This window comes from Nycticebus coucang, chromosome 17 (genome assembly GCF_027406575.1).
Source record: "Nycticebus coucang isolate mNycCou1 chromosome 17, mNycCou1.pri, whole genome shotgun sequence".
In the NCBI taxonomy this organism is placed as follows: Eukaryota; Metazoa; Chordata; class Mammalia; order Primates; family Lorisidae; genus Nycticebus; species Nycticebus coucang.
In genome coordinates, this window is record NC_069796.1 from 34,529,072 (window position 1) to 34,552,472 (window position 23,401).

The following is a 23,401-nucleotide window of genomic DNA, read 5'->3' on the forward strand; positions in this document are numbered from 1 at the left end:
CTTTAGCCCTTGACCTTTTTGTTGTAGTTGTGTTATTTATTTATTTATTTTTTATTGTTGGGGATTCATTGAGGATACAATAAGCCAGGTTACACTGATTGCATTTGTTAGGTAAAGTCCCTCTTGCAATCATGTCTTGCCCCCAGAAGGTGTGGCACACACCAAGGCCCCGTCCCCATTTTTAATAAGTCTAGTTGCCCCTGGACTTCTCTCTTTTCCCCCAGGTATATCTTTATGAATATCTTTGAAAGGCTGGCTTCATTTCCTAATAACATGCCAACTTCTCTCTCTCCCAGACAGACCACTTAAATTCCAGGTAATGATCCAAAATGTTGGACAAAAGAGTTTTTTTTTTTTTTTTTTTTTTTATTTTGCAGAGAATATTTTATATTTAAAAATAAAATCCCTAAACACTACCCCAACTTTAACACTTGTAAGAATAATTAGTTGAGTTATTGTAATTTAGAGAAATGTACATGTATTGCGTGCATGTATAATGTTGTTTTAATTAAGATGTAAGTTATATTAATAACACAAGGTGAATAAGAAATATTCAGGTAGGACTGTACTGTATTATTTATCAAACATGGATCTTTTACCATTAGGTCAATTGCTAGGTCCAGAAATTGGGTATAAGATGAAAGACATGCATAATTTTTCAATCTTTGGCTTTTAAAATGGGCTGATATTGAATTTTATTTGTATATAAACCCCTGAAAATTCACAGAAGAAAAATCATCACATTTTTTCATAGCAAATAATATCTGAAATGTTACAAATTTCTAGGTGCTACATGACAAAAGAGTTTTTGATATCAGGCTCACACCACTACTCCCCCAAAATATTTTTCCCCAGAGGCCTTCTTGTTGGTTTCTTACTTGAAATGAGTCTATTTAGAAACTACACACAAGCCAAATGTCACTCTCGGTGTTAATCACCATCAACAGCCGGAGACTGGTAAACAGTGGTTGGCAAATAGGAGTGTAGTGCTGCTTTTCCAGAACCCGGATTCCTCAGCAAATAGGTGGGAGCCTGGCAAACTGCAGAAGCACAGCCATTTTTCTAAATTAATGATTCCTGTTTCTTTCCAGGGTTGCTGCATCAAAATGTCACTTTGCATTAGAGAAAGAAGCAAGTCAATATTTGTTTGGTAGGAAAAGGATTAAGAAAATATTTTCAGACAAGAGTGGCTACCTTTCATTTTTGTATATGTAATTTAGGCAGAAGTAGGGAGTTTTGGAAATTCCATGTAGAAAAATGATCACTCAGCTCAGGCAGATTGTCATGGGGAAAAATTCAAGTAAGACACTTGGAGTGAGGGTCCTAGGTTCTGGCACCTGGCATAGAGCTGGCATGCACTCCTCAACTTGACTGCACCTTTTCTGAGAACAATGAGGCTCTTTGAATGTTTGTGATTGTACCGATACAGCAGATACTGCTCTGTTGGCTAGACCAGACTTCATCTCTTGGTGGGAAACTTCTGCCTGAAAGGTGAAGGCGTGGACACTTCAGGAAGGGCTTGGCCCCGTTCTTGGCCCAGGCTCCCTGTGTTAGGAGCATGTCAGGCTATACTGCCCAGAGCCTCTGCACATGTCTGAGTTCGGCACAGTTCTGAACAGAAGGAGCCACTTCATTAGAAACTGTCACTTCCCTGGGCTCTTTCAGCCAGCCTGCCATCCAAAGGCGAGGCACTAGGGCAGCCAAAGCAGGTAATTTGCATTCTGCCTTCTGCATTAGACACCCGAGCAGGAAGGCAATAAGCCTTCTGGTGTCTACAGATGGCTGGAGGGGATAGAGAGAACCCAAACTTGCCAGGAAGACAGGGATGACATGAACACGGATGGTAACAGAGAGAACCACAGTGAACATGTTTGGGGAATTATGATGATTATGATTTACTGGGTTAACCCTGAGCTCAGTGAGCCTTCCAAGACGTAACCTCACTGTAGTTAGAGGTAGCTGAGATATAAGGTCTGATAATTAAGTTTGCAAACTCATCCCAGAAAAAGTGCTACATTCCTCCTTGCTGAATATCACTATGGTCACCTTTGAAGTACTCCCCTTAAGAAGCTATGCATTGATGTGTGCGCTTAGTTCACCCTTCAAAGCAATTTTGGAGCTCTTTTTCTGGAACAGCTGTCAGAGTTATTGTCATGTTACTTTTTATGTCAGCAAAATGTCTCCCTTTCAATACTTCCTTTATCTTCAGGTAAAAAATAAAAGTCCTTGGAGGCCAGATCTGGTGAGTAGGGAGGGTGTTCCAGAACTGTTATTTGTTTACTGGCTAAAAACTCTTTCACAGACAGTGCCATGTGAGCTGGTGCATTGTGATTCAGGAGCCCGTTTTTGCACACACCTTTTTCATGACAAGATTTCCAGTTAAGACTTTCCTGTTTCTCTATTGATGTTTACTTGGTCTGCTATGCATTTCACAGTAAGCCAACGATTTTGACACTCCATTTGATGAATTTTTGCAATGTTTTTATCAGTCTGTGCACTGTGGCAAGTTTGCAAGCCTAATTGTTAAACCTTCATATATACGAAGACGCCACAGGTGATCTTTTAACATTTTTAAAATATTCCTAAACACCAATGTCTGCCAGTCCCAGTGGGTGACAGGCATTCTACCGGCATGGTCTCACTTAGTCCTTATAAAAACCCCAAGATGGAGGGACTGTTACCATTTTCCAACTTGCAAATGGGGAAACTGAAACTCAGAGGGATAAAGTAACAAACAAAATTCTCTTTCTCCTATTAGTCACTGATCCCTGGGTCACTCTCTTATCTGTCTCAGAGATTGCAGCTCCTGTCTCACTGTCACTTTTCCAACCTTACACTGTTGTCCTTCTTGGTACTTTAAATCTCCTGGAAGATTACCCTCACATTGCCCTGCCCTTTCACTTCCATGACAGCCCCTATTCTGACAACCTTATCCTCAACCTATACCCAATCACTTACTTTCTTAGTTATTCCCAATAACTGCAGATCCTGCACGACCCCAATTTTAAGTCTCCCTGCCTCCAACAACAACCTCCTACATGTCTAGCTCACTTCCATAGGTTCCCAACTTCAGCAATCCTTTGATAACACCAGATCTGAAGCCATTGACTATACCTCTTTTACACTGGTTTTCATGCTCCAAAGGCTACGGTCTTCCTCCTCGCAGAGCTTCTATTTCATGGTCAATGACTATAGTCATTCTGGCACATATCAGCAACTCTCTTGCCCTCCTCTTATTTCACTGTCCTCCCTGGATAAGAGCCCAACTTTGGTTGACTCTAATTCTCCACCAACTGGTCTTGACTCTGCATGGTAAATATGCTGAGAACATGCAACTACCCTGGATCAGTCCTGCTGAAAATTCAAGGAGTTCTCGGTGCTCCTGGGCAATTGGCTCTCCCACTCTCCTAAACAAGCCTTTCATACCTTCTCCTCTTCTCAATATTCTAACACTTCCTTGTCCTCCAAACTCTCAATTAAGGACCTTGCTTCCTATAGAAGGCATCAGAGGAGAAGCTGCACAAGCTTGTACTGTCATGAACATCTTTCTGCTTGTATCTGTGCTCCTGGGCTCTGTGTACCTCTCCCTACTGTGGTCAAACTGCTCCTGCCCCTCTCTAAGGCCAGCTCTTCGCCTTGTGTGCTGGATACCAACCTCTTACTCAAGGGCTTGGCTCTTGCCATCTTTCTTTTTCTCTCTTGAATTGTCAATTTCTCCTTTCTCTATTGGCTCATCATACAAACTTGCTGTTATTTCTATTGTTTTAAAAATAAATTTCTCTTGACCCCCCTTTCACCTTCAATTGCTACTTCAAATTTCTCTTCAATTTTATAGCAGAACCCCTCAATAGAATTGTCTATGCTTATTGTCTCCAATTGTCCTCCTCGCACTCTTTCTTGTCTCATTCAATAAGGTTCTCACACACCCACTGCCTCCACTGTGACTATTTTTGTTAAGGTCATAAATGACTTTCATGTTGCAGAATTCAATGGCTGATTCTCAGTCCTCATCTTATATAATGGGCCAAGTTCTTTGAGATAGTTGATTATTTTCTTCTCTTTGATATGCATCCTTCACGTGGCTTCCAGAATAACAAACCTTTCTGTGTGTAAGTGTGTGTATTTTTTTCCTGAATGGCTACTTTTTGCATTCTTTATTGATTCATTCTCATCTCCCTCGTATCTTAGTTTTAGAATACCTCAAAGACGTGTCCAGTCTTTGTAATTCTTCTCTAATCTATTTACACTCTTTATTGACCTTTTTTAGTGTCATGGATTTCACCTATTTGCTACTGATGCATCTAAAATTTATATCCTTAACCCAGACTTCTGCTCTGAATTCAAGACTCTGTATCTAATTGCCAACTTAATATCTCCACTTGGATGTCTAAGAATTTTGGATCTTGTCTTCTCTACCTTGTTTAATATTCCCCATTCTTTCCATTGTTTCAGACAAAAATATCTTGGATTTAACCCACATATAATTTGGTAGCAAATACTTCCAGGTCCGCTTGCCAAATATATCCATATTCTGAACTCTCTTCACCAATTCCACTGTTTCTATCTTGGCCTAAACCATCGCTATCTCTTGCTTGGACTAACCCAAGGAATTCCTCACTGTCCTTCCTGAATCTGTCCTTGTCCCTTAATGTCTATTCTCAATACATCAAAGAGATGAATACTTAGAAAAAATAGGCAGATTATGGTACTACTCTGCTCACATCTTCCAGTGGCTCCCCATTCTCCTCATTACACTGGCCCAGATTAGCCTCTACTTATCCCATCATCTTCTTGATTTTATTTTTCCTGGTTTTGTCCTTCGAGATCTACTCCAGCTACTATGGAACCCCTGCTATTCTTCCAAAACATGTGGTATGGACCAGACCTCTACATTGGCTATTCTCTTTGCTTGGAATGCTCTTTTCCCAGATACCTACATAAACTCAGGTCTTCTGGAGGAATCTTTGCTCAAATGTCACTTTCAGAGCAGCCTTCCTGTCTTTAGAACAACTATGCCCTTCTTCCACTCCCTATTACCCTTCCCTGCTTTTTTTTGTTGTCGTTGTTTGTTTTGGTTTTATTTTCTTCATAGCACTTATGACCACCTGATATACTATATATTTTACTTCTTTTTATATTGTATGTGTCCCCCCACTAGAATATAAAAGCTTCTTGAGGGCACATGTTTTCTCTGTTTTGTTTACAAGTTTATCCTAACATCCTAGAACATTACCTGGAATATGGTAGGCATTCAGTAAAAATGTTAAATGAGTTGGAACAATGAACTTGCTTCCATCCATGAAGATGGCATAGCTACTAAATAGTAGAGCCTAAGTATTCCAAAAATAAGTACTTCCTTCACTGTTGTTAAATTGTGGAGGGGCTAGACTACGTTCAGAATTTATTGTTGAAAGTTTTTTTTTTATTAGTATTAGATCATAGCTGTGTACATTAATGTGAGTCAAATTTTATAGCAAGAGTATATATATTTGAGCATAGTTAAGACCAATGAACTTGTTTTCAAATGTCCTGAATACTATATATACCAATAAAGTCAAACCAGAAAAAAAAAATAGTAGAGCCAAGATTCAAAGCAGTTGGTCTAACCCAAATCTGTTCTTATCTTTCTCATCCTGTTGCTGCTTGGTGACCAGCATGTTTCTTTCTCCTTAGCACACCCTAAAATCTAGAGGCTCAACTGGAGATGACTTTCAACCAACCTGGGGAAAACAAAGGGTAGTTAGGCATATGGATATATGAGTCCTTGATAGATTGTATAGGATACTGATTTTGAAGTTAGAAAGACCTGAAGTTTAAATGCTTAAAATAGTTAATATTACAATATTATGATATATATAATATAATAATATATGCTTAAGATAGTTAATATTATAATAAATAATATAAATAACAAAAAATAAAAGTTTACAATAAAGTAGAGTTTATAAATGGCAAATTTTTATTATTGTTAGCACCTCATTTCAACCATTGATTTCAAACTCCTGACCTCTTGCCCTTTATGGTTTTTAATTATTGGAATGGGAGCAAGACTGGCCCATGGAGAGGTGGAGAACAAAAAATACTGAAAAAACCTAGATTCTTCTCTTTCTTGCACTCCAGATTAGACTTGTACATCAAAAATATACCATGGATCTGTCTACTTCTCTTCCTCTCTGGTGATCACACCAGTCCTTCCCAGGTTACTACACCCAGTCACCACACACAGGTTACCAGGGCTGAATGTGTTGAAATCTGTAACCTCACCTGTCTCCAAATCTGAGATGGTGTTGTTCACCTTGCTGAGGCAATCAAGGGGGTGGATAGATTTAGTGGCTTTTCAGATGAGGGATTCCTTTTGTGCCTGCAAAGTTCTTTTTCACTCTGCATAACTTATATACGACTTCCTGAGGAGTAACATGATAAACATCAAAGCAACCCTTTATACCATGGATCAGATGGAAGTTCTCTTTGATTTTGTCAATGTTGATGACATTCAGAAACTGGCAGAGTAAGTTCTATGAGTGTAGACCTTCCTAGCCATGTCACCAAACCATTATGCGCAGTTCATCTGCTGTTACAGCATGCTTAAGTCCTTTCTTTAGAAAAGTGATTTTTTTTTTTTTATTAAACCATAGCTGTGTACATTAGTATGATCGTGGGGCACCATACACTTGGTTCATAGATCGTTTGACACATTTTCATCACATTAGTTAACATAGCTTTTGTAGCATTTTCTTAGTTATTTTGCTAAGACCTTTACATTCCACATTTACTAGGATTCACATATACCCTTGTAAGATGCACCGCAGGTGTAATCCCATTAATCCCCCTCCTTCCCCCTCCCTCCCCCCTCCCTCCCCTCCCTTTCCCCTTTCTCCCTTCTCCCTATTCTTAGGTTATAACTGGGATATAGCTTTCATGTGAAGGTCCTACATTAGTTTCATAATAAGGGTGAGTACATTGGGTACTTTTTCTTCCATTCTTGAGACACTTTACTAAGAAGAATATGTTCCAGCTCCATCCATGTAAACATGAAAGAGGTAAAGTCTCCATCTTTCTTTAAGGCTGCATAATATTCCATGGTGTACATATACCACAATTTATTGATCCATTCGTGGATCGATGGGCACTTGGGCTTTTTCCATGACTTAGCAATTATGAATAGGGCTGCAATAAATATTCTGATACAAATATCTTTGTTATGGTGTGATTTTTGGTCTTCTGGGTATATGCCCAGTAGGGGGATTACAGGATTGAATGGCAGATCTATTTTTAGATCTCTAAGTGTTCTCCATATCTCTTTCCAAAAGGAATGTATTAATTTGCATTCCCACCAACAGTGCAAAAGTGTTCCCTTTTCTCCACATCCATGCCAACATCTCTGGTCTTGGGATTTTGTGATATAGGCTAGTCTCACTGGAAAAGTGATGAGGTGGAGCTATCCTTGGCTTTTGGGGACGATGGACAGATGAAGAGTGAGCACACCAGCATTCAATGCTCTTGAGCGCTACACCCTTGAGTGCTTCTTGGGATCATAAGCTGTGGCTATGCTGGGCATGGAAAGAGACCCTCAGGTTTTGGCTCTACCAGAATATTTCATAAACAGAATCATTTAATATATTACCTCTTGAGGCTGGCTTCTTTCTCTCAGCATAATCCCTTTGAGATCCATCCATATTTTGGCATGCATCAATAGTTCTATTTCATATCCACTGTATAGATTACCAGTTTGTTTATCCACTCACTCACTGAAGGACGTTTGGTTATTCCCAGATTTTGGCAATTAAGAATAAAGCTGCATAAATATCCATGTACAAATTTTTGTGTGATTTTTTGTTTTTATTCTTTGAGGTAAATGCCTGGCAGTGGGATTGCTGAGTATATGACCAGTGCATGTTTAACTTTGTAGGAAACTACCAATTTGTTTTTGGTGTGGCTATACCATTTTGCAGCCTGCCAACAAGTGATGAGAGTTCCAGTTGCTTGATATTCTCATTAGCACTTGGTATTGTCAGTTTCTTTTCTGTGTTATTGTATCTTATTGTGGTTTTCATTTGCATTCCCTCATAGCTAGTGCTGTTGAACATCTTTTCCAAGCTTATTTGCATCTTTTTTATCATCCTTTAATGGAGTGTATATTCAAATCCTTTACCCATTTAAAAAAAATTGAGGTATTTTCTTATTATTGGGTTTTGAGAGGTCCTTCTATATTCTGGATACAATTTCTTTTTAAGAGAGAGGGCTAGTAAATATTTCTCTCCATCTATAGCTTATCTTCTCATTCTCTTAACAGTCTTCCAAAGAGCAGATTTTTTAAATTTTGGTAATATCCAATGTATCATTTTCTTATATAGTTATGCTTTTGATGTCACAATTAAGATATTTTCTTAAAACAATGTCATAAATGTGTCCTTCTATGTTTTCTTCTACATTTTTGTAGTTTAGGCTTTACATGTGGGTCTGTGACTTGTTTTGTATTCATGTTTGTAAAGGTTTGTGAGGTATAGGTTGAGGTATCTTTTATTGCATGTGGATGTTCATTTGCTTTTGTACAACTATCAAAAATTATTGGCCATATTTGTATGAGTATATTTCTGTGCTCTCTATTCTGTTTCTTGATCTACTTTCACTAATACCCACTATCTTTTTGTAGCTTTACATTGTCTTAAAACTATGTACTCTGAGTCTTCCAACTTTGCCTTTCTTTTTCAAATGATTTTGGCTTTTCTGATTCCTTTCTTTTTCATATAAATTTAAGAATAAATTTATGTATATCTACAAGATATTCTTCTGGGATTTTTATTGGAATTTTGTTAAATATATAGATCATTTTAGGGGGGTATTAACATCTTAACTCTGTTGAATTCTCTAAACCATGAACATGATATCTATCTTTATTTGGTGTTCTTTGATTTCTTTCATTACTGTTTTATAGCTTCCAACATACAGATTCTATATACATTTTATAAGATTTATATTTAAGTATTTCATTTCTGTAGCTGTTGGACATATTAATTTTTTGTGTTTTTAATTGTTTATTATTGTATATAAAATATGATTGATTTTTGTGTACTGCTATAATATCCTGTGACCTTGCTAAACTTATTTATTTGTGCTTTTCAGACTCTTTGAACTTTTCTACATAGATAAATATGTTATTTGAAAATATGGATTGCTGACTTTGAATAAACACCTAACTCAGATGCATTTATTAAGATGACTGATAAAATGCTCAGAAAAATACTTTTCCATTGATTTAAAGATTTACAAAGCATTGTTTCTTGGAAAAAAAATCTTGCCAATAAATTTTTTTTGGCTTTCAACTTAAAATTATTGGCTCAGAGTTTTTTTATGTAGTCAGTACATTGAGCAGTTCATCCACTATTTATTTCTTGTCTTCTGCTCAACACAAATGTTAACTGAGATTCTTTAGTTCTCTGCTAGCCTAGAATTTCCCCCCTTTCCTTTTGGTCCATGAATCTCACAAGTTCATTTATTACTAAGGTGAATTGTTAGCCTTAACACAGAGGACAATTCCAACCAACCATTAACAATATATGTTGACATTTGAACTTTTGGCGCTCAGGCTATTGTTTTGAATGCATCAATTTCAGGAAATTATTAGTTTGTTTGACTTTGATTTAAAACCTCAACTCTCTGACTTTTTCAAGAAAGAGAAGCTCATTACCCTGATCGGTCAAAAGTTAAATGAATTTCTCAAACTGATGCCGTGGAGACATCTACACAATACAGGATAATTAACACTCATTCCTCAATGGAGACCTTAGAAATTAGATTAAAAAGGAGAGTGATTTTCTTTTTCTTTTTTTTTTTTTTTGTAGAGACCGAGTCTCACTTTACTGCCCTCGGTAGAGTGCCGTGGCGTCACACGGCTCACAGCAACCTCCAGCTCTTGGGCTTACATGATTCTCTTGCCTCAGCCTCCTGAGCAGCTGGGACTACAGGCACCCACCACAACGCCCGGCTATTTTTTTGTTGCAGTTCGGCCGGGGCTGGGTTTGAACCCGCCACCCTCGGCATATGGGGCCGGCGCCCTACTCACTGAGCCACAGACGCGGCCCAAGGAGAGTGATTTTCAAGTCCACTCCCCCACTCTCCTTCCCTCAAGGACCTAGTTATGGGGAAGGAATATTTATTGAAAGCTCCAACTGAAATACAAATGGAGATAAAGAAACATGTGTGCATGCTGCAAACCTAGGAGATGTTTCTACTTTTGACATACATTTAGGCTGAGTTTTTAAAGAAAGGATTGCACTAACAGTTTACAATAAAATAGTGTTTTGAACTTTTTAATATTTCATTAGTCACAACTATTCTATAAAATTGATAGCATTTTCTTGCCCCTAAAGAAAAGGACTAAGAATTGACCATTGATTTATTGAATTGGAGGTCATTGGTCACCTTAACAGAGCAAGAGTGGAGGGAGAGTGGAGGCATGACTGAAAAGGATTAAAGGAGAATGGGAGGAGAGGTGCTGAAGCCAGGGATGTAGATAGCTCTTCTGAGGAGTGTTATCATAAAAGAGAACATAGCAATGGATGAATAGCCGATGTGAGAAGTTGGGTCAAGACAAGCTTGCTTTCTCCCTCGTGTCCTCCTTCCCTTCCTCTCTCCCTTCCTTTTCTTTATGGGAAAAACCATCACATTTTTATGCTCGGGAATTTTCCAGGAGGTAATTATGATGCTCATAATGTGGAATCAATATATCATTATATTAATCAGGTAGTTCAGTAGCATATAGGAGAGAAGATCGAAGGCCATATGTAAGTGGAGGAATAAATTTATGTAGAATTGCATATGTTTCTCTACAGTAACAGGAGGAAAGTTTAGTATGTAGGTGAGGATGATAGAAGGTGGATGCATTGATGGTGGGAATCTGTAGACATTTTCTTCCTATTGCTTTTATTTTTTTCCGTGAAATAGGAATAAAAATTATTAATTGAAAGTTCGAATAGGGGATAAGGTGGTGGGAGTTTGAGAAGGAAAAGTCAGAGATAGTTTTTAGGAGAACGTAAGAATGACTAGATTAGTGAGATAGCATATGATTTCTGGGGAACTAGAAGAGCCCATTTGAGGTTTGTGGTCATAAATTTAAAATGAGACCAATTAATGTGGTTGTTTTTTTTCTGACCACATTCACCTTCTAGAGTGCCAGCACGATAGATAGAGAATTAGAATTACTAGGGTTGTGTTTTTGATAGAGTGTAACAAATCAAGAGAGGGGCAGAAGAGTAGAGGTGCACATGAGGGAGTGATTATAATGATAGTTTATGGAATTGAAGCTGGTATGAAGGGAAGACAAGATTTGAGGGGGAGAGGGGAAATGAAAAGATGGTTTAATTAGTGAGTTGAAAGTTCTGGAGGGAGGCAAAAGATGGAAAGAGTTTTGGTATTCAAGGGAGATGGAAAAAAATAAGAGCTGGTATTTAGAGAGTGTGATGTGTAATGATTAGATTAGGGAAAGTTTGCATTTATTGATTGTGGCTAGTGTAGGCTCAGGTAGGCTCATGGTGACTAAGGTGAGGTGGAGGATAAGACCACTTGCCAAGATGAGTCTGTGAAACTGAACTGGGGCATTGGAAGGACGATTGTCTATATTGAAGAATCTAAACAGCAGTGACTAAAAGCATGACATTGTTCCAGAGTGCAACAATGAGGGATAATGGAGGATAAAGTCTGGTAAAATGTGGTTCAAAGATGGGATGTTCTTCAGCAGGAGAGGAGGAGAAAGGCCTGGAAGTGGCAAAGAGCAGCAAGAAGAATGCCCACCCCTCAGGCGGTGCCTGTGGCTCAAGGAGTAGGGCGCCGGTCCCATATGCTGGAGGTCGCGGGTTCAAACCTAGCTCTGGCCAAAAACCACAAAAACAAAAACAAAACAAAAAAAAAAGAATGCCCACCCCATCTCTGAGCTACCAAGGGTGCTGTCTTTAGGATGAAGAAGGCACTGCGTCTCTCGAGGAAGGGTCAGTGACAAGGTGACATCCAGAGGGTGAAGTGGGAGGGAATCTGGAGAAGACAAGGGTCGTATGAGGATGGAGTAATGGGTGTGAAGAACTGAGCGCAGGTGCGGAGGGCAGCCTAGGAGACATGTTCCCTGTGCTGAGGATACACCAGGGACTGCAATGCCTAATTACCCCCAGGGGAGGGCAGGAGCATGTGTGGCAGGGCGGCCAGGCCCGCAGGTCCCTCTCAGTACCCGCTCACTAGCACAGGCCTTCATAGCTGATCCTGCCCCATGTGTTCCTTCCACACCTCCCCCACTCAGTCGGTGGGCAAGAAAACTCTGAATGGTCCAGTTTAACACAGATGGCAGACTTCTTATTAATTGTAACTGGAATCGCTGAAATAATTAATGGATGTGAAATGCTGGGTAAGAACCTGAGCCTGGTTCTCATTATTGCAGATGGAAATTGAAGAGCTTCAGTCTACATTTTAGCTTTCATGCATGTTAGTCATTGTTTCATTAACCTTCACCCTATCAATAAGCCCGTGCTCTAAAGGATCGTCAGGACAAATAGCCTTCAGCATTTAGTCTCCAGTACAGACCCAAAGAAGGCGTTCCAGTTCAGTACACAAGACATGGCATTTCTCGCCTCAGCTTTCTCAGGGGGATTTAGGCAACTCCTCAGTCTTCATAGTTCAGGGCTCTGCTGTAAAGTGGGATAAGGCTGGCTCCTTGCCCCAATGCTTCCCTGAAAGGTCTGACTCTCCAGTTCTGCCACTGGTTATCCACTGACTCTCTGACTTCATTTGCTGTCTGCGGGAGGCTTTCCTTTACTAATCCCAAACATACTCCGTGCATTTTCCAAAGGGGTCTTTTGTGTCCTAAGTACTTTTAACTTTGGGAAAGATGTGTGTGTGTGTGTCATGGATGAATTTAGAAGTTTTTATCACAGGCCTGATCAGTGTTTGCATGAGAAGGATGCCTGGTGTTTGGTGCTTGGCCTTGAATCCCAGCCCTGCTGCACACTGGCTGTGTGATTTCCGGTGCATATTGGTCTCTGTGTGTGCTCCAGATTCATCCGCATTATGATGATGATAATGCATCCACTTTAGAGAGCTATTGTTTTTGGGTGAACTGAAAAAGATAAGCCACATAAGGTGCTTCACACAGTGTATGACAAGTAGTAGCCAATATTATGATGATCTGAGGCGTATAGGAAGGTAGAGAGAATGTACATGGATAATTTGTCTATCTGGGGTTGATCTTTGAGCACCTCATCTAACAAAGCTGGTAAATGCCTCATTGGGTTCAGGATCCCCAGGTGGGAGTTGCAGACAGCAGGGCAAGAGCGTGGAGCCTGGGGCCTGGGGCAGCGTCCCCTGGACGCTGAGCACCACATCTGCAGGCGACCAGGCATCACCTTCCTTAGCCAGGCAGTGCTGACAGGCCTCTGCTGGCACTTTGGTTTCCAACCTGTGTTTTGGTTTACTTAATTGGCAGCTACTGACACTGTGAGGGGCTTCTTAGCACACTGACATGACATTTATGATGTCCCAGAAGTACTGCATAGCTCTGCTTGTTGGTTTTTTAACAAGTCTTCTCTATTGGATTCAATGGCTTGCCTGAGGACAGAGGCAGTCTTTCAAGAAGCAACTCAGGTATTTTATTAGCAATCCAGGCATTATGTCCACTACTTCAGCAAGTATATTTGACTACCCACTCAGGCACTAGGAACGCAGACTTAAACAAAACAAAGTCTTTGCCCTTTAGGGGCTAAAGCTCTTGCCAGAGAAAAATACAAGAAGCCGGATGAGGACCATGGCTGATGTGAGTGCCTTGAGACAAGGGTTGGGCATGCTACCTAAATCTCTAATCAGGGGGCTTCCAAAAGGAGGCAGATTGCAAAATGAGGCCTGAGGATGAGTAGCAGTGAGCAGGGGTGAGGCAGGTATGAGGAGAGGAGGTTGCAAAGCATGGACATGCTAGGAAGAGGGGTGGGCAAGTGTAAAGTTTTTTTTTTTTTTTTTAAGTGTAAAGGTTCTTGTGTGCACTGTAATGGATGTCAGCCGACTTTAACAACAGCATGGGTGTGTGGGTAGATTCTGTACAGTGTTTGTGGTATTTTACATAATTTCTCATATTTATTTTTTTTATTTTTATTTTTTTTTCAGGAGACATAATCTGAGTTTATTTGTTCTGCGGCACATCCTTTCCCAACAATAAAATGAGTATAAGGCCATGTGATTTTACTTAAATTCCTTCAAAATCAACCAGACAGTCCAATCCTTCCCTAAAGAGGAATAAAGAAAGGATGACCTACACTGAAATATTGAAAAGTGGAGATAGTTTTCTTATATATTATATACTATCATTAAATAACTGGAAATTCATTGCATACTATTCAGACATGTGCTTAGAAACCACAGTGGTTTTTGAGAGGTGTCATTTTTCTTTTTCTTTTTTTTTTTATTGTTGGGGATTCATTGAGGGTACAATAAGCCAGGTTACACTGATTGCAATTGTTAGGTAAAGTCCCTCTTGCAATCATGTCTTGCCCCCATAAAGTGTGACACACACCAAGGCCCCACTCCCTCCCTCCATCCCTCTTTCTGCTTTTCCTCCCCCCCATAACCTTAATTGTCATTAATTGTCCTCATAATCAAAATTGAGTACATAGGATTCATGCTTCTCCATTCTTGTGATGCTTTACTAAGAATAATGTCTTCCATTTCCATCCAGGTTAATACGAAGGATGTGAAGTCTCCATTTTTTTTAATAGCTGAATAGTTTTCCATGGTGTACATATACCACAGCTCATTAATCCATTCCTGGGTTGGTGGGCATTTAGGCTGTTTCTACATTTTGGCGATTGTAAATTGAGCTGCAATAAACAGTCTAGTACAAGTGTCCTTATGATAAGAGGATTTTTTTCCTTCTGGGTAGATGCCCAGTAATGGGATTGCAGGATCAAATGGGAGGTCTAGCTTGAGTGCTTTGAGGTTCTCCATACTTCCTTCCAGAAAGGTTGTACTAGTTTGCAGTCCCACCAGCAGTGTAAAAGTGTTCCCTTCTCTCCACATCCACGCCAGCATCTGCAGTTTTGAGATTTTGTGATGTGGGCTATTCTCACTGGGGTTAGATGATATCTCAGGGTTGTTTTGATTTGCATTTCTCTAATATAAAGAGATGATGAACATTTTTTCATGTGTTTGTTAGCCATTCGTCTGTCATCTTTAGAGAAGGTTCTATTCATGTCTCTTGGAAATAAAACAGGAAATCATTAACTTCCTTGAGCATAACAACAATGAAGACACAAGCTACCAAAACCTGTGGGATACTGCAAAAGCAGTTTTGCGAGGAAAATTCATTGCTTTAGATGCCTACATTTGAAAAACAGAAAGAGAGCGCATCAGCAATTCACAAGCCATCTTATGGAATTGGAAAAAGAAGAACAATCTAAGCCTAAACTCAGTAGAAGAAAAGAAATATCCAAAATCAAATCAGAGATCAATGAAATTGAAAACAAAAGAATCATTCAGAAAATTAATGAAACAAGGAGTTGGTTTTTTGAAAAAATAAATAAAATAGATAAACCACTGGCCAGACTAACGAGAAATAGAAAAGTAAAATCTCTAGTAATGTCAATCAGAAATGATAAAGGGGAAATAACAACTGATCCCACCGAGATACAAGAGATCATCTCTGAATACTACCAGAAACTCTATGCCCAGAAATTTGACAATGTGAAGGAAATGGGTCAATATTTGGAATCACACCCTCTCCCCAGACTTAGGCAGGAAGAAATAGAGCTCCTGAACAGATAAATTTCAAGCACTGAGATGAAAGAAACAATAAAAAAGCTTCCAACCAAAATATGCCCTGGTCCAGATGGCTTCACTCCAGAATTCTATCAAACCTTCAAGGAAGAGCTTCTTCCTGTACTGCAGAAATTATTCCAAAAAATTGAGGAAGAAGGAATCTTCCCCAACACATTCTATGAAGCAAACATCACCCTGATACCAAAACCAGGAAAAGACCCAAACAAAAAGGAGACTTTCAGACCAATCTCACTCATGAATATAGATGCAAAAATTCTCAACAAAATCCTAGCCAATAGATTATAGCTATCATCAAAAAAGTCATTCATCATGATCAAGTAGGCTTCATGCCAGGGATGCAAGGCTGGTTTAACATACGCAAGTTATGTTATCCACTGTATTAACAGAGGCAAAAATAAAGATCACATGATCCTCTCAATAGATGCAGAAAAAGCATTTGATAAAATCCAGCATCCTTTTCTAATTATAACACTGAAGAGTATAGGCATAGGTGGCACATTTCTAAAACTGATTGAAGCTATCTATGACAGACCCACAGCTAATATTTTACTAAATGGAGTAAAACTGAAAGCTTTTCCTCTTAGAACTGGAACCAGACAAGCTTGCCCTCTGTCACCTTTACTATTCAACATAGTGCTGGAAGTTCTAGTCAATACAATTAGGCAAGACAAGGAAATAAAGGGAATCCAAATGGGAGCAGAGGAGGTCAAACTCTCCCTCTTTGCTGACGACATGATCTTATACTTAGAGAACCCCAAAGACTCAACCACAAGACTCCTAGAAGTCATCAAAAAATACAGTAATGTTTCAGGATATAAAATCAATGTCCACAAGTCAGTAGCCTTTGTATACACCAATAAGAGTCAAGATGAGAAGCTAATTAAGGACACAACTCCCTTCACCATAGTTTCAAAGAAAATGAAATACCTAGGAATATACCTAACAAAGGAGGTGAAGGACCTCTATAAAGAAAATTATGAAATCCTCAGAAAGGAAATAGCAGAGGATATTAACAAATGGAAGAACATACCATGCTCATGGATGGGAAGAATCAACATTGTTAAAATGTCTATACTTCCCAAAGCAATCTACCTATTCAATGCCATTCCTATCAAAATACCAACATTGTACTTTCAAGATTTGGAAAAAATGATTCTGCGTTTTGTATGGAACCGGAAAACCCCGTATAGCTAAGGCAGTTCTTAGTAATAAAAATAAAGCTGGGGGCATCAGCATACCAGATTTTAGTCTGTACTACAAAGCCATAGTGGTCAAGACAGCATGGTACTGGCACAAAAACAGAGACATAGACACTTGGAATCGAATTGAAAATCAAGAAATGAAACTAACATCTTACAACCACCTAATCTTCGATAAAGCAAACAAGAACATACCTTGGGGGAAAGACTCCCTATTTAATAAATGGTGTTGGGAGAACTGAATGTTTACATGTAAAAGACTGAAACTGGACCCACACCTTTCCCCACTCACAAAAATTGATTCAAAATGGATAAAGGACTTAAATTTAAGGCATGAAACAATAAAAATCCTCCAAGAAAGCATAGGAAAAACACTGGAAGATATTGGCCTGGGGAAAGACTTCATGAAGAAGACTGCCGTGGCAATTGCAACAACAACAAAAATAAACAAATGGGACTTCATTAAACTGAAAAACTTCTGTACAGCTAAGGAGACAATAACCAAAGCAAAGAGACAACCTACACATTGGGAAAGGATATTTGCATATTTTCAATCAGACAAAAGCTTGATAACTAGGATCTATAGAGAACTCAAATTAATCCACATGAAAAAAGCCAACAATCTCATATATCAATGGCCAAGAGACATGAATTTCTCATATTTAAATAAAGACGAATATGTTTATATATCCTCAGAGGGGTTTACGTGCAACTCTCTGCACATCCTTATCCATATCAACCATGCTGCTTGGTTCTGTCCTCTGGAGCTCCAGGAATAGCCTCTTCTTAAGTTTCTGCTTTTCCTGGTGGAACTACAGTAAGCCAAAACTAAGGGACAGGTCTGTCTATGTACACTTTGGCCCATCCTCATAGCCACCTAGCTTCCCTGGGAAGCTCTCAGGTTCTTTTTCCTACCTTTCTCTCTGTGTCTCCTTCCCCCCCCCTCTCTCCTTCTGTCTCTCCCTCTCTCTCTCACACTCACATATCACTCCATCAACCACAGGTCAGTGCTTCATGGCAGAGTACTTGTTCCAAGCTATGACTCAGGAAATCAATCTGGACATGTGAGTTGAAAGAAGGACAAAGACATGAACAGTATCTTCTCTGAGAAAGACAAACAAATGGCTAACAGACTTAGGATAACATGCTGGTCATCTCTGATCATCAGAGAAATGCAAATCAGAACCACCCTAGATATCACCTAACCCTAGACGGAATGGCCCAGATCACAAAGTCCCAAAGCTGCAGATGCTGGCATGGATTTGCAGATAAGGGAACACGTTTACACTGTTAGTGGGACTGCAAACTAATATAATCTCTATGGAAAGAAGTATGGAGAATGTTCAAAGAACTCAAATTAGACCTCCCATTTGATCCTGCAATCCCATTACTAGGCATCTACCTGAAAGAAAAAGTATCATTTGATCTAGATTGTTTATTGCAGTTCAATTTACAAATGCAAGATGTGGAGGAAGCATCCTTAAATGCCTATCAACTTAGGATAGTATTCCATGAATATATCTATTTAGGGATACACACACACACACACACACACACACACGTATATATCATGGAATACTATTCAGCCCTAAAAGGATGGGGGACTTTACATCTTTAGTATTAACCTGGATGAGGTTGAAACACACTCTTCTTAGTAAAGTAACCAAGGAATGGAAAAGCAAATATCCAATATATTCAATACCAATGTGAAGCCAGTAGATGATCTAATACACTCCCACATAAGAGAAAAACTCAGTTCAATTCAAGTTGGGGGGAAGGGGAATGAAGGAAAGGGAGAGAGGAGGATTGGTGTGCTCCCACTTCATGGGCACCCTGTTAGGGTATATAGCACACCTCTTGGGTGGGGAACACAACTATAATAGGGACTCTACTTGTTTGTATCTTCATATTAATCTGAATTTAAAAAAGTTAACCTACTGTCCCCCCCAGAAAGAAGAAGAGGGACCCTCAGGACCCTTGTGGTTCACTTAAATGGAAGCAGTACCCTTCCTACCCTGTTCCCACATGGAGGTGGCCAAAGCATGACTGATTGATTGGTCTGTGCTGCCACTAGAATGGGAGACAATATTAAAAGATATGACTATTGGCGCAGTAGCTCACACCTGTAATCCTAGCACTCTGGGAGGCCAAGGCGGGTGGATTGCCTGAGTTTACAGGTTCAAGACCAGCCTAAACCAGCAAGAGACCTTGTCTCCAAAAATAGCCAGGCACTGTGGCAGGTGCCTGTAGACTTAGCTACTTAGGAGGCCGAGGCAAGAAAATTGCTTGAGCCCAAGAGTTTGAGGTTGCTGTGAGCTATGACCCCACAGCACTCTACTGAAGGCAATAAAGTGAGACTGTGTCTCCAATAAATAAATAAATAAAAGATAAGACTATTGCTACTATTATCATTCACTGAATGCTTACTATGTGCTGGGCCTTGGGCTGAGCACTTCATATATAGTATAACCTCCATAGTTGACCTCCTCCCTACACTGACCACTTCGTTAATTTGACCTAGTTTTCATAGATCAGACATGTATCACATGTACATATCAGTACAATAGGCCTAGTTTCTTATGTTGATGACCTCTGTATGTTGACCAGTTTTTTAGTCCCAGGGGTGGTCAACTTACTGAGGTTCTACTGTATTTAGCTCATTGAATTCTCATGGAACTTAGGAAGTACATGTCATCATTATTTCTGTTTTGCAGACAGAGGAGCTGAGGCCCAAAGACTTCAGAGGCAGCTGCAATCTGAACTCACATGGGGCTGGCTCCAAAGTTTGTGATCCTAACACTGGTAAGTACTCATTTGATAAAAATAGCAATTGCCATGGTACATGCTCTAAAACCCTGAACATATCCTCAAAAGCAGGAGTGGGAGGGGCATTCAAGGTCTTTCCTGGGAAAAGAAAAAGAAAGGTGAGGGCCTGTTGTTAAACTTTAAGTAAAGCTGCTTCCTGGTTTTCACAGCCAGCAGTAGCCCAGGGATGTGAGACTGGCTGAGCTCAGGGAGCTGAGTTCACCCCATACTCTTAAGTTCCTAGCAGGTGTGTTGACGATCAGAAAGTCAGAGTAGAAGTTGTTCCTAATGGGCTAGGGCATTCCTCTTACTCCCAACACCCTAAGCCTCTTACCAAAGCACCAGTCTGCTCACCACTTCACATCCTTTCTGGTCTCAGGGCTCTTACCAGGTGGTTGATTTCTATTCTGTCATGGGTCTCCCAGCTCTATCCAACATTGCTGTCTTCATGGTGAGAAGTTATGGTGATGGGTAAGCAGAGGGTTTACAGTGGCTTGGGGAACCTTCTAGCTCATTCCTCAAGTACACAGAGGAACAGAGTTTGGCGGGATGAAGTAGCCTGGCTTGTGCCAGCTAAATTCCAAAGAGAGCTGCTTGGGGACTGCTGTTCTCGGTGCGCTAGCATTTTGTAAGCACACTTTGTGGGTCCCTTTGCTCTGTTGGAGCCAAAGCAAACACAATGGCTGCACAGTGGTGCTGAATTGAAAACTTCCTCCTCCTGGGCCCTTTCAAAGCTTTCATCCACAAAGCACATCTGAGCCACTTTAGCCCATGGGTTGGCTCTTGGAAGACCTCACATAGGCATTCATTTATTCATTTAATCAACAAAAAACAAATAGAGCATCTCAGGAGTGCTGAGCACTGTGCTGGAGCCCTGGAGGTACGATGGAGGGCGAGGCAGAAAGGGGCCCATCAGGAAGCTGACAGCCCAGAGGGAGAGGTAGACAGTGGAGGTCCTATAGTGAGGTGGCAGGAGGGGCTCCCCTTTTGTACAAATTAGACCTAACTTTCTTTACATCCTGCCTCATAGTAATTCCTGGGAAAATATTTCCTTCCAAATAAACCCAATTGGTATGCTGCAGAAACTTTGCGAGTCTATTAGCTTAAAAGCTTGGGTGGTTTCCAGGGATCCTTCCTTGTGAAGATGTTCCACCCAGTTCAGCATGTGCTTACTGAGCCCCTGTGTGCCAGAGCTGTGGGCTGCGCTGGAGATGCAAGGAGGAATAAGCTGAGATTGCTGCTCGCCTTTGGGGGAGACCACACACGAGCTGGTCATTATATGTGGTGAGAGCTAGTCATTCATTTAGCAAATATTCACCAGGTACCCACTCTGAGTCTGTGTGACACAGCCATAAGCCAAAGAGACAGTCCTTACCCTGGTGGAGTTTGTATTTTACTGGGGGAGTGGGAACTGCAGAGAGGAGAGAGCTGTTTTATATAGATGGTGGGGTAGGAATTCCTTGAGGAGGTGATTTTGAATAGAGTTGAAGAAGGTGAGGGAGAAACTTATGCAGAATTATGAGGAAAGAGACAGAGGGTCTCTAGTGCAAACAAAGGGAAGAACAGAATGCCAGGAGAGGGAAAGCATCCGGGTTTTGAGGAATAGGTGGGAGGTCTGATATAGGGCACAGTGGATGAGAAGAAAGCAGGAGAAATGAGGCCAGGGGGCAGCAGGGGATAGAGGGTCACAGCCCAACAGGCCCCGCTCAGGACTGCAGCTTTTCCTCTGGCGAGATGGGGAGACACTGGAGGGTTCCAGAGGCAAAGTTGGCATGATCTGATTGATGGTCTAAGAGGGTCCCTGTAGCTTCTGGGAAAGAATCACTTGCAAGGGGAAAAAGCAAAAGCAGGAAGACCAATGTGGAGGCTGCTGCAATTACCCAGAGATGGCTGGAACTGGAGAGGCAAATAGTCAAGGAGAGGAGGAACATGACATTCTGATGTCTTTGAAAGACGGAGCCAAGAGGATTGATTGATAGACATGAAGTAAGAAAACAGAAAAGGAAAAGAGACAAGAATGAATGTGAGGTTTTAGCCTTAGTCATGAGAAAGATAGAGTTAGCATTTATAAAACAAGCAGTAGGCTAGGTTAGATAATTGTTTAGCAGATATTTCTTCTCTGCCTCTCTGTTTGTATGAGAAGAATATACTTCGTTCCCCATTGATGTTGGGATTGGTCACAGAATTTACTCTAGCCAATTAAATATGGGTGTAAATGATGTGTGAAGCTCAGGTCTTACAAAGCATCATGCACATCCCCTTGGCCTGTGTGTGGCCTCTGACAGCTGCCGAGAGAAGAGTGTATCCTAAGTAGCTACTACCTACGCACCTCAGGTCCTGGAATGAGATGTGTATGTAGACCAGTCTCTTCCACTGGCTCTTAGACTTACAAACATGAAAATAACTGCTCACTGTGTAGACTGTTGAGTTTACACAGCCTTGCCATGATGAAAGGTGGAGGTAGTGTTTGAGCTTCAGGACATCAGCATCAGAGACGGGCTTTTAGCCCTGCCTGGGTAGTCAGGGATGTTGCCTGAAAGTCAGGGATGTTGCTGAGCCCTGAAGGATAAATCAGTTACCCAGTTCAAGAGATGGAACAAAGGCATTCCAAGGCGAGGACGCAGCACTAGTAAAGGCACAGAGGCACAAGAAATACAACCCATGAATATACAGGGAACTGTGCAAGTAGAGCAGAGGGTGGCGGGAGATGAATCTGGAGAAGGAAACAGGAGCGGAATCAGGGAGTGTTTTGTATTCCCTGTAAGGAGCTTGGATTTCAGCCCATAGGTAGTTGAGGGGCCTCCTTTGTCCTTTTTAGTGGGAGAATGTCGTGGTCTGATTTATAGCTAGGCACTATTCTTCTGGAACAGCCTCAGTATTTCAGAGTGTTATTGCCTAATGATAGAAGAAGCAGGTAGGGTCTGTTGTAACTATCTGGTCAAGTGCAGTGGTGTAAGGATGCAGGGATAGAAATAGATTGGAGAAACATGCGAGTTTTAGTACTAGCAGGATTTAAGGTACAGAATAAAGGGGAGAGCTCAATATATGACATGCTTGGAACATCAAACACTAGAATGAATTCCCCTAACATGTTAATGTCTAGTGGAATTGTAGATGATTTTCTTTCCTTCTTATATACAAATTTATTTCCTACAGACCCACTACCAATATAATCAGAATAAAGTTTGGGGTATGTTATAGTGTTTAAGTCTGACTATTTTCCTTTGGATCAAGTCTAAAATTCCAGTGTTAGAAAGAGGTACTCACCCTCAGTACTCTCTGGGCCAGGTTTGCTGTCTTCTCTACTTGATATCTGGCAACTTGGATCATTTTTAAAAAATTAAAGAAGATCCAAAAAGAGGTTCAGAGAAAATGCGGCCCATACATCTTATTCATACTAACTGTGTATTGTGGAAACACTTCAGAGAGACATTAACTAGGAATTGGCATCACCGGATAACATGTCCTTCTGAACGATTATGTCATGACTCACCTGATTATACATTCAGAATGAGAAAAGTGCATGAGTTTTTTTTTCGAGTAATTAAAGAGAACCATATGTATAGAAGTAAATTTTAAAAAATTGCTTGTGA

At 40.4% G+C, this 23,401-nt stretch overlaps 1 protein-coding gene across 1 annotated transcript in view; it reads right to left on the reverse strand.

Moving 5' to 3' along the window:
• The window catches only part of TRPC7 (transient receptor potential cation channel subfamily C member 7), a 152,568-nt gene that overhangs the window by 94,799 nt on the left and 34,368 nt on the right, over positions 1-23,401 (reverse strand). The window lies entirely within an intron of this gene.